Source organism: Cibotium barometz, chromosome 52 (genome assembly GCF_041138505.1).
Source record: "Cibotium barometz isolate CiBa-2024 chromosome 52, ASM4113850v1, whole genome shotgun sequence".
Taxonomy (NCBI): Eukaryota; Viridiplantae; Streptophyta; class Polypodiopsida; order Cyatheales; family Cibotiaceae; genus Cibotium; species Cibotium barometz.
This window is the reverse complement of record NC_141097.1, coordinates 614,979-627,009: the sequence shown is the minus strand read 5'-3', so window position 1 is coordinate 627,009 and position 12,031 is coordinate 614,979.

Genomic DNA, 12,031 nt, shown 5'->3' with positions numbered 1-12,031 from the left:
AGATGCGCATGTTCATGAATCTTGGGTAGTGTGTGTGAGAACCATCAGCCTTGTTTGATACCAAAATTACTATGGTATATATTTAGATTTTTTTAAGTGACAGACGCAAGCTATCTAGCAATCTTGGTCCCAAGTGTACTCTCCTGCTTGATGTAAGAGCCCAATATCAAGAAAGTAGTTAAATAAGGCGCAAGCTAGCTGCAGCTGAGAAGGCCAAGGAATCAAGATAAAAATCCAGGGTCACCAAGGAGCTGGTGCTTGGAGCAAGGAACTAGCTGGCAAAAAGCCCAAGCCTCATAGTCAAGGTGAAGCTACATATCCCTTACTATTCTTGGCAGCAGAAGGTAAATCTAGAAATTCACATAAAAAAAAAAGGCCAAGTCTGAAGAAGATGAATAAAGAAGAGGGGGTTGATTATCTTTCCATGGTAGTAAGCTAGTGAAGTGTAATTTAGTCCAAAGTTTCTGAGCTTGGGGAAGAAATGAAGACTATATCAAATGATGGAGTTCATGATTACATCAAGGAATAATGTGGTAGGTAGTCAACTCCACATCAAGGAGAGAGTGAGCTAGGAGAAGAAAAGACAAGAAGCAGAAGAAAGACAAACTTTTTTGGAGGGTGAAATTGATGAGAACAATTGGATGCCTCAGAGGAAGAGGATGGGAGGAGGTCAACGAGAGGGAAGTATTATGGAGCTCACCAAAGAATAATAGAACTGAGCTAGAGGAAAGAACCTTAGTGTGGGATGGTTGGTCATGTCGTACTTAGTTGCAAGGAGTGGTCGTACACCAATAGTAACAAAATGAGGCAATGTACATAAAATGGTTGAACTAGAGCCCCGCCCCACCAACTATCAACACTATAGCCTAGAACAAGAGGGACTTCAACCACGAGTTTCTTAGCCCACTGGTTTGTAATGCAGTGGGCTTTTTTTTTATGCAATTGGATTTAGTGAATAGATAAGTCTTGGCATGGCTCAGGATGAAGCTAATCTTACACGTGCAAGACTACGATAACTCACTCAAAAAGCTTAGATTATACGCACATGTGCAAGACTAAGTACAACACTTAATTATTTATAGGACCATTATTTGAACACAACATGGTGACTCTGTTTTCTATTGCACTTTAGCATATAATCATCCAACCAAAGAATAATAACATGCCTTGAATTCAGATACTTTGTGGTCAACATTGATAAGGTCTTGTTGTTTTGTGATACAAACTTTTTGCCAAGCTAACGTATCCTAGCTCTCTTGTAAGGTGACAAGTTGTAAGTGAAAGTGTGGTGGCTTTGTACACCAATTCAATGCTTTAGTTGGAAGTTCCCAAAAGAATATGCCTTATTATCAAAACCTTTTAAGTTGATACTACCATGTTTTCCATTGGATTTTGACTTGTTTCCCTTTTGATTTCTACCCCACAATTACTACCACCATATCTCTTATTGCCATGTTAGAATAGGTGGTTTTTTCAATATCTTCACCTAGCCCATCCTATAATCAGAGAAAGGCTGTGAGAGCAGCAACTGCTTAATTCCTACTCTTTTTAAGTGCACTATGTTGTGAATCCTTCACCTAAAAAAAAAAGAATGAGTTGAAAATGAGTTGTGAACACTGTTCTTAAAATTGGAGAAACATTAAGAGCTTAAACATTAAGAGCTTAATTAGTACCTGTGTTGAGTGCAATTAAGATCTTCCAATTTTTGAACAAACATATAACATGACCATATAAAGAATGTCCTTGTTGTATTATAGCCTCCTGACCACGCTTAAAAAATGATGTTAACCGGAGTGGTTATTAACAATGGTTATTTTATTGCTATACACCGTGATTTTGATGTATATATTTTATCCACCCCTTGTGTGTATGGGCATAGACATTTAAATTGTAAGTGCATGTGAACAAAGTTTATGGTGGAAGGCACAAAGATGTAAATAGGATAAGTGTCTTGCCAATTTTAGTAAAAACAAAGCCCAATTATGTACGTGCACTTTATTATTGGATCAAGGGCTAAATTTTGGAATATGATCAAAATACCCATGTCGTGGAGAGAGCTTCACACACGAGGGGGGGAGGGGGGGTTGGGGAGGGATTGAACCCAATCTTGTGTCGTATTCTTTTGGATTTTCCTATCTCTCTTATTTGCATGTGTTTTAATTATCTTTCATATGATATGGCAATTGGTAATTGAAAGGTATTTGTTGAATTAAATTATATGGAAATTGACTTGGAGTAAAGATCTGTTTCACTCTCTCGAAGGCACAAAACCATGTGAATCAAACGAGGTAGAGATGACCAAGTGTCAATGCAAAGTCACACGCCAAGGTCAACATTATCTGGCATTCCAAAATTTCACCCCCAAACCGCTTTGTAATGCTTCACTTCTTTTTGCCAACATTTCCATGCTTCAAGCACACAAGACCAAGGTCCACCAGAACTTCAAAAAGAGGCTCCAAAAGAGGGGACATGGGACCCATAGCTCTAGTTTACCAATGTACATGCCATACTAGGTGTCCTACATTCTTCCATTGTCATGCACTTAGAACACCCAAAAAAAGAGTTTCGCGCAACCACTCTATTGCAAGACAAACAATAGAAATCAAACAAAAAATTAGAACTACGCTCTAGGCTTATTATCCACTAGAACACCAAAAAAAAAAGATTCATAATAAGTCTAAAGCAAAATTTAAAAAATGTATAAAAACATATTTCTTTTCTTTGGCTCAAGCAAGTCGTGGCCTAGGTTCATTCATGAGGTGCATGTGAGTAGGCTTGGGCATAGGTGCATGGTTGGGAAGAGACCAGTAAAGATGGTCGTTTGCGATGGTTCTCGCTCACAAAAGACAGGGAAAGGAAGCTAATGCAAGCAGAAAAACTACAAACAATCCTATTTAGCAAGCCTCCAGTAAGTATACGAGTTTCAATAGAGCACAAGCAAGCAAGAGTAGAGAAGAAGGGGAGCTCATCAGTATATCATTGTTTGCAAGGGAATGATTGTGTACTGCTTATTGAGGTTGGCTAAATGCTATTCTCTGAATCGACCCTTGCATGGTTTCATTCTCTTCTTCTCTCCTTCTCTTGTGCAAGGTAGTATGTTTAGGTTAACATCTTTGGCGTCGTTTGCCGGGGATAAGCATTTAGCTTAGGGTCCTCCATACATTTTATTTGCTAGAGCCTTCACATTATCCGTTTGGAGTGCACATCCACCGGTTGTTGCATGTTATATGAGCTTGTTACTTATTTGTTGATTTTGTTTACGGAGCTATGGAGATCAATGGAGCATTGGAGCATCAAAATCTTCATCCGGATACGGGAGACACAAGTAGGTGCTTGATTTTGCTCTTGAGATTCATGCAATTTCTGATTTTTGTTCAACATTTGTTAAGTTTGCACAAATAGCTTAATCATATACTTAATCTCAATTAATTAGGTTTCATTAGGCATTCTAGGTATCACTAGGTAGCTAGGAACTAGCTCTAGTCTCCCATAACAACAAAACTCTTTTTTTTTTGGAAAGCATTTGAATCAACAGAAATATGAGGAGGAGAGTAGGCGAAATTTTCACTGTGGAAGGGTTTCTAAGAAGCGTACGGCCGTATCCTTCTCAGTGCCACGACCGTGGCAATTTTGCCATGCCCATACCTTTCTCTAGTGCAATCTTTTGATATCTCCAGCATTCAAATTTGGCACAGGGCATTTAAAAACAAATAATTTGTATTAATTGAGCACAAAGTGGGTACAACTGCACTATCAGGGAATCTTTGTAGGTGGCTGTAGAACATGCACCATTAAAAATCTCAGCAAACTGGAAGCATACGGCTTTACCATTTAAATCATATGCTAGTACCATCAGGAGTGTACATCCGTTCCTTCTCCGAAGCCACGCCTGTGGTAACTTTGCCACACTCATTCCTTCTTTTTTGCCACACAGAAAGTGTATACCCTTACCATCTGCTCTCAGGCATACATGTGCCAACTTCACCACGCCCATACCTTCTAGAGCATACACCCGTTCCTTCATCTTTCACAAGTGCATGTTCGTTCCTTTCTGTAGCCACGTCCATGTCTTCCGAGAAGCGTACACCCATGTCATCTCTGCCACGCCCGTTCCTTCTAAAGTGTACGCTTGTACCTTCTAGAGCATATGCCCGTTCCTTCATCTTTCACAAGCGCACGCCTGTTCCTTCTTGTAGCCACGTCCGTGTCTCTCGGGAAGCGTATGCCCGTTCCTTCTTGTAGCCACGTCCGTGTCTTCAAGGAAGCATACGCCTGTGTCCTCACTTTTGCAAAGAGTACGCCCGTACCATTTTGAAAGTGTACGACTGTACCATTCCCAAAAAAGGGAAAAAAACATAAAAAAACAGACTGTTCACAGGGTGTCTAGCACTGCTATTCCACATATTCATGCACCTACGCTCGGGAGAATTGGTGCGAAACAACCCTCTATTTAACGATATAAACTCTCCCAATGCTCCCTCGCTCTAATAAGGTTAGATCCATCGATCAACACAGCTTGGAGCCAAAATGGTGCTAGTATTTGACAGCACCAGCGAAAGTGAAGATCATCCCAGCACAAGACGAGTTACTCCCGCCCTTGAGACAGGAGGACTAGAGGCTCAGTGCATGGACTGACCACCTGGCCTGGAGCAAGACCCTACCTCTCCTACCCATTCAAAAAAGCCTTGCTTCGAGGATCCGTAATTATATCCTGGAAACGCACAATCAGACGAGCCACATCCCGGAGAGAGAGGTATGGAAAACCAACAGGAAAGGGAGCCCACGCCGCCTCTAGACCCTAGAGCAAAAATAGAGTAAAGTGAGAGTAATCAAACCCACGCATCCACTAGTCTGGAGGGCCATGCCTGCCTCAGGGGTGGCTGATTCATACTGAGCCCATAGACCAATACTAAACCTAGGGCGGCCAGAACCAGCTCTCCAAGGGCCCGAGATATCCTATCAGAGAGAAAGGGCCTCCGCGAGACCCCATCATATCAGCCTGGGGGGTGAAAATATGGTACGCTGTATATACTATTGACAAAATGCTTTAGTACTATGCATATGTAATATAGTGCCTTTTTCATAAGAAAAATAGACATTTAGTGCATTTTTAAGATTTCGTATGGATTTAGTATGAAATCCATGCATCATGCACACTGTGTATGATACACACACACACACACACACACACACACACACACACACACACACACACACACACACACACATTTTTGATTTTGGATTCCCGCTGTCCTACATGTCGTCTCTCGAAGCTTCCATCATCTCTCTCAGAGCCCTCCTGTTGCATCTCTCTCAGAGCCCTCCTGTTGCATCTCTCTTGGAGCTCTATCACTCTTCTCGCTCTCTCTCTCTCTCTCTCTCTCTCTCTCTCTCTCTCTCTGTTTGTCATTTTCTTCTCGTCCTCATCATCGATCATTGGTAAATTTATTTTTATGCAAAAAAAGGAATTCCCATGATATTTGAGATCCAAGTAATCAAATGGTAAAAGATGATTTTTTGGCATAATTCAAATTATGAGTATTTATCAAAAGTGAAAATTTGAGTATTATTTAATTTATTGGGAAATATGGGTAGAATTGATTTTTGTAAATCCCATGAATCTTTTACTCAAAAATAAGAATATTGAATATATCTTACTTTAGAAATTTGAGAAAGAATATGAAAATATCCATCGAGAAAACTTGGATAATTCTTATTCCGAAAAGAAAATCTGGAATCCCGGGGAGGATCGAGGATCCAATGAGTAAACGGAAGTTTAGAATTAATTCTCATTAATGAAGCTTAAGGAATGAAAATACAATATGTAATGCTCTTTTTCTGAGTTTTTACTATTCAATTTTGATAATGTTTATTTTCCTTTTTAAGCCTTTAACAATACTCTGATACGTAGATTCAATGGAATCGAAAAAAAATACCTTTAACTAGGCCAAGCAATTGGCAGAAACTTAGAAAAGTCCTATCAATATCGAAAGTAGAAAAGGGTACTAAAAGTGGATGTGATAAGATGTGATGTGGATCTGAATGAATGTAAATGAATGTGATGGGATGTAAATGGATGCGATGTGATTAGATGAGATGTGAATGTGATAAGGAGAGATGTAAATGTGATGTGATGTGAATGTGATGTGAATGTGATGTGATGAGATGTGAGTGGATGTGATATGTGATGTGATGTAAATGGATGTGGATGTGAATGTGACGAGATGTGGATGAGATGTGATGTGATGTGATGTAAATGGATGTGGATGTGAATGTGATGATATGTGAAAGGATGTGATGTGATGTGATGTGATGTAATGGATGTGGATGTGAATGTGATGATATGTGAAAGGATGTGATGTGATGTGAATGTGATGATATGTGAAAGGATGTGATGTGATGTAAATGGATGAGAATGAGATGTGATGTAAATGGATGAGAATGAGATGTGATGTGATAGATGTGCATGTGTGTGAATGGATGGATGTGGATAGATGTGAAGGTGAATGAATGAATGGATGGATGTGGATAGATGTGAAGGTGAATGAATGAATGGATGTGGATGAATGTGATGAGCTGTGAATGGATGTGGTGTGATATGGATATATGTGGATGGAATGAATGAGATGTGATATGGATAGATGTGGATGTGATGTAATGTGGATGGAATGAATGTGATGTGATGTGGATGGATGTGAACGAGATGTGATAAGACGAGGATGGATGTGACGAGATGTGAATGAATGTGGGATGTGAATGGGTGTGATGGATGTGATGAGATGTGAGTGGATGTGGTGAGATGTGGTGAGATGTGAATGTGATGTAATGAGATGTGAATGGATGTGATGTGATGTGGATCAGATGAATGGATGAGATATGATGTGGATAGATGAGATGTGAGGTGATGTGGACTTGGGTAGATGTGAATGGATGTGAAGTGATGTAAATAGATGTGAACGCGATGTGATGATATGTGGATGTGAATGAATGTACATGGATGTGATGTGATATGAATGGATGAGATGTGATGTGGATGTGAATGAATGTAGATGGATGTGATTGTGATATGAATGGATGAGATGTGATGTGGATATGTTATGACGTGATGTGATGAGGATAGATGTGATGAGATGTAATATGATGTGATTGGATGAGAATGGATGAAGACGATGGGAATACATATGACTGGATGTGGAATAAGCAATGTGAATTGATGTAGAAGAATGTGGAATAACGGGAAATGATGTGGAACAATGTGGAAATCTGAGAGTTTGTTAGAAACTGTATTTATAAAACCTTTTTAAATGACTGTTTTATGTCAAGAATGTTGGGGAAGCATTTTGACCATCTTGTGAATGATGTCGTGGAGACCTAAGTGATAAAGTTACAACAACTGGGAATGGATGACGTCTCGCATAGCAAGGTCGGCCAAGGTCTTGACCAGCCTGAGCTTCCGGTACGGTGGATGAGGGACCAAGGAAGCGGCCTATGAGTGAAGCGCTAGGTGACCTGCGAAGGAGCCTAGAGGGTGCTGACCATACGGTGCTCGGGCTTTGGGTCGCTGAAGATACCCACGTGTGCGTCGGGGAAGAAAATGAAATAAGGAGTGAGAGTTGTTTTCTGAACTTGGCGGCATGGATCCGGTTGGTTGGCCTTGCTGGTCCTCAAAACGGATGAGTCCATGACTCTTTTATATGGATCTGTTGGTTGATCTTGCTGATCTTCAATGGAGAGTCCATCTGGGTTTTCTTATGTGATTATATTTTCGGGTACTATGAGCTAGTGTGCGCTTTTGCCGCACAGGTCGTAGCTGGGGACTTACCGAACACCGTATGCGAGCCACGAATGGCTGCAAGCATACAACCAGGAAGGCAAGCTCAAAACAGAATGCAAAAGGTGTGTCACTCACCGCTTAACTGCCGCCTTGAAGGATTCCCGCGTCGCAGCCGTGAAGGAGGAGCCGCCGTCGCCGCTCTACCACCTCTCCGCCGCCTCGCCGTGCCGCTACACAGTGCGCTCGATCGCTCTCTCACTCTCTCTCTCTCTCTCTCTCTCTCACACGCAGGAGAAGGAAAACAAGGAGATAAGGCAAGAGCACTCTTCTATTCACAACACATGAGAATGAGGATTTTAGGGTTACATTTGACTCATATAGGTGACTTGGCGGTTCACACTTGGGCGCCCATACATGGCCGGCCGACCCTAACCCTTATCCTACTGATATCCAAGGTGCGCCTCTCATCGGCGATCACCCAATCCCTTCATCCTTAACATATGGTGCCGACAAGCCCGGCCCATGACTCAGAATATTTAAATTAATGACGTAAAATATAGTATGTCGCAATGTCCGCCATGGGTTAACATGCCCCCCTTCCTGATGTAGATTCCATCCTCGGAAGCTATGGTATGGTAAGCTCGAGAGGGTTGTTGTGGTAGACCGTCTGCAAAACAGGGAAGTAGAGTGAAGGTATGCTGGAATTCAAAAGATATAAAGTGTATAAATTCAAGCGTGTGAGACCACAATGGATGTTGCTATTAGAACTTAGTTTAAGGGTACATGAGTGAGCTAGTGTAGCAAATTAATAGGAGTTTAAAATTATTGAAAGGAATTCAAGAGTTAGCAAGGTGTCAAAGGTTAACCAAGGTTTATAACTGGCCTAAGTCAAGGAAAATAACCAAGCTTAATAAATAAACAGATGACCATACTGTGTCTACTCTAAGAACAAGTAGTTACCACGAGCCTAGGGACACAAGAAACATCAGAGTTACAGGAGTCTTTTGCCTTTTTTTTTTTTTTTGCACATGACAATTTTTATACACAATGGCGACCTTCCTAAGGCAAAACTAACATCGATCCTGGTACCATGTTTAACACAAGGCATTATCCAGGAATCTATTAGCTCACTTTAGGCAAGGCTACCCCCTACCAACCAAGGCATCGGTCTGGAGTAGAATACTCCTCGCCTACCAAGTATCAATAAGGCGATAGGCCAACATTAAAGCGCATCATAGACTTGTATTGCCATTTATTGTAGGCTTTCTTTTTTTAAAAAAAAAGTTTGTTTTGATCTTCGCTCCTGAACTAAAATGTGTTCTTACATCTTTTCGACAAGGGGTAAAATCTATGTCCTAGAGGTCAACACACACACAGCCAGGTGTTCAAACATTAAGATGGTTTGACCCTAGACCTAAGACAATCGTATTCCAAGGTTTACTAAAGACGTCATGCTGCCTAGGAATATTTCCAATAAAGTTAAGCTCATTAATGATTTACACTAGCATGCAAGCAACTTCAAAAAATAAGTAGTACATTGATAATTTCCATGTGGTCATGCATTATAGTTTATGCAATTGATTGAACAGTAAAAACGAAAGAGAGTGGGTATGGAAGAATTACACCTGTAATTGGAGATCTCCTTGATTTGACGAGACAGCTTGCAATTTGATGTAGATATATTTTGATGAACGTTGCGGCAGTCTCTGGACTTGGAAGCGAACCCATCTCAAACTTTTTAACCTGTACAATCAACTAACAAGCACTATACCTCGAGAGGCACATGAGTGTGAAAATTCAAGACTCGTTTAAAGAATCTAAACTAGAAAAAACTTGAAAACACTAACCTACCTACCAGTCACCACACTACTACTGAGGATACGGTAAGAGGATGTTGTAGAGTCCTGGCTCTAGCCCTAAGGCTAAGCCTCTATCCGCCTCATCCAAATAAATAAAATCAACCTCAGTAGTGCCATGAGTTTCATCCGTCCATTCATCATTGTCAGATATTTCCTTTTCATTTTCCCATCCACATAGACTCATTAAGAATGTAACGATGCGAGGATAGTCATCTTGTGGAAAAGGAAAGCATTGGGCTATCGGGGATATGTCCTCTACGGAGTAGGGGTCAGTCATGGTTAATAGGCGAATTAGCCATTCTAATTCCTCAACATTTTCCTCTCTGGCTAATACATCTATATGATCCCATTCAGTTTCAATTACAGGATAGCACATGTGAAATATCTGAGAAAGGTACAGATGATACCTCTCATCAAAGGCGGGAGTGGATGAAGTGTATGATGATCGTGCATTTGCCATATCTGCAAACACAGATATAGCATCAGTAGGTTTGTGAGACAGGTCAATCTAGTTCTTGATTGTATACGGATATTTATCCTCTTTTTGTGCTCTTGCTCTTTTTACTATTTTTTGTTTTTCTTTTCTTTGTTTTGTTTTTTTTTGTTTTTTATAATGTATGAAGCTATATATATACATCCCCTTGAATTTGGCAATTACATGGTCAGGGGAGAAGGTTAAGGAGGAAGCATTAGAATGTCGAGCGTGAGTACATGCTCCCCCTTTCCTTGGGTAGATCATATTATTTGCAATGATGTTGCAGCCTCTTGGAACCAATTTGTCCAGCGGGTCATAGGTTGTGATGTGGGCAGATAGCTTTTTATGACCCTTGTGGCCACATCCAATTGCAAAGATGGTAGTGTACGCTCCCATTGACGAATGGAGGAAATGGTTTCCATCGATACTATTACAAGGGGAGATGTAGGCTCATCGGTTTTTTGTTGGGTGTTGACAAGAGTAGGTGTAGAGCATGTAGAAACTTCTATACGAGTGTGTGCCTGGCATGAGGAGCTAGAAGCTTCATGTGGCTCTCCCCTTCCTGAGCTAGGTGGTAATGATCGATATCGTTTGGGAATCCAAACTAACTCTGGAAGTGGTGCGGAGCACTCTGTTACCTTTCCCTTACCACGGTCTTGAATTGTCATTGGGGTGGCAACAATTGGTTTGCAAGGTTTTACAGGTGATGTAGAGGGATTCACCTTATGTTTAGGGACCCAAATCTGGTCATTCCCCTCGTAGTACCCTTGGGCTACTAATAATTTTTTAGGGATCCATCACGATGTTACATTGTCCTTTCTCGGGTGGGTAGCTGCTTTCCTTTTACGAGGCTTCTTGGTGGCTGAACGAGATTGAGCAGGGAAAGTAGCTGTTAACGAAGCTTTGGGAACCCATTTGTATATACTCTTTGGCATAGTAAGTGAAGCTTTAGGGACCACCTTGCCTATTTCCACTCTTGGCATTGAAGCGTTAGAGGGGTGGCCAACAATCGAAGATGGTTTTGCCACTGGACTTTGTGATTTTTCGTTATCTAATATTTGAGCGGATGACTTAGGTGTGGGATTTTGAGCGGTCAGACCTAGTGTTGGTTCTTGCGTTGTGACTTGTCTGGTTGCCCAATCGATATTGCACTTGGTGGCCATCATCCATTTGCGCCCTAAGATTACAGTCCCTCCCATGGTACCAGTAGGCATAACCAAAAAGCTTTGAATTATGGTTCCCTTGTCATAGGCAACCGGAGTGTGCAGAATTCCTGATACAGGGGTTTTCTTCTTGTTGATTCCTTGAACTTGGATAGAACTCTTGGTTAAAGGTGGTTTTCCCAGTTGACACCACACGCCATATGATAGCAAATTATGTTGAGCTCCTGTATCCAATAATGCATTATACAGCACCTCCCCGTAAGGACTCTGTAACTCAATTGGGTATCTTAGAGGTGGGTCAGATTCTAGTGCATCCTCCTCTGCTTTCTCGAAAAATACTTGCGTAATTCCCAAGTTGGCTTCTCGTTGTCGCCTAGCACGCTGTTGACGTTCTTTGGCTTCGACTCTCGCTTGTATCTTTTTAAGCTCAGCTTGTTCTTTAGCTGCCTTCTTTTGATGGATTGCATGTAACTCCTCCTGGCTTAGGGGGTCATAGTATCTTTTGAATTTACTCCCATTAAGGAATCCAATGGTTTCAACTCCGTCGAGAGTCTCCACTCTGATGGTACCTTGCGGGGTAATTTCACATACTCTATATGGTCCCTTACCAGCATATTTGAGCTTCTTCTTTTCGTTTCGCACTCCATACATCAGAACTTTATCCCCAACCTTGATGTCCTTGTCCTTTAGATGGCGATCAAACCATTTTTTCCTCCTATCCTTCTCCACAAGGGCATTGTATACAGCCAATTGTCTTTCT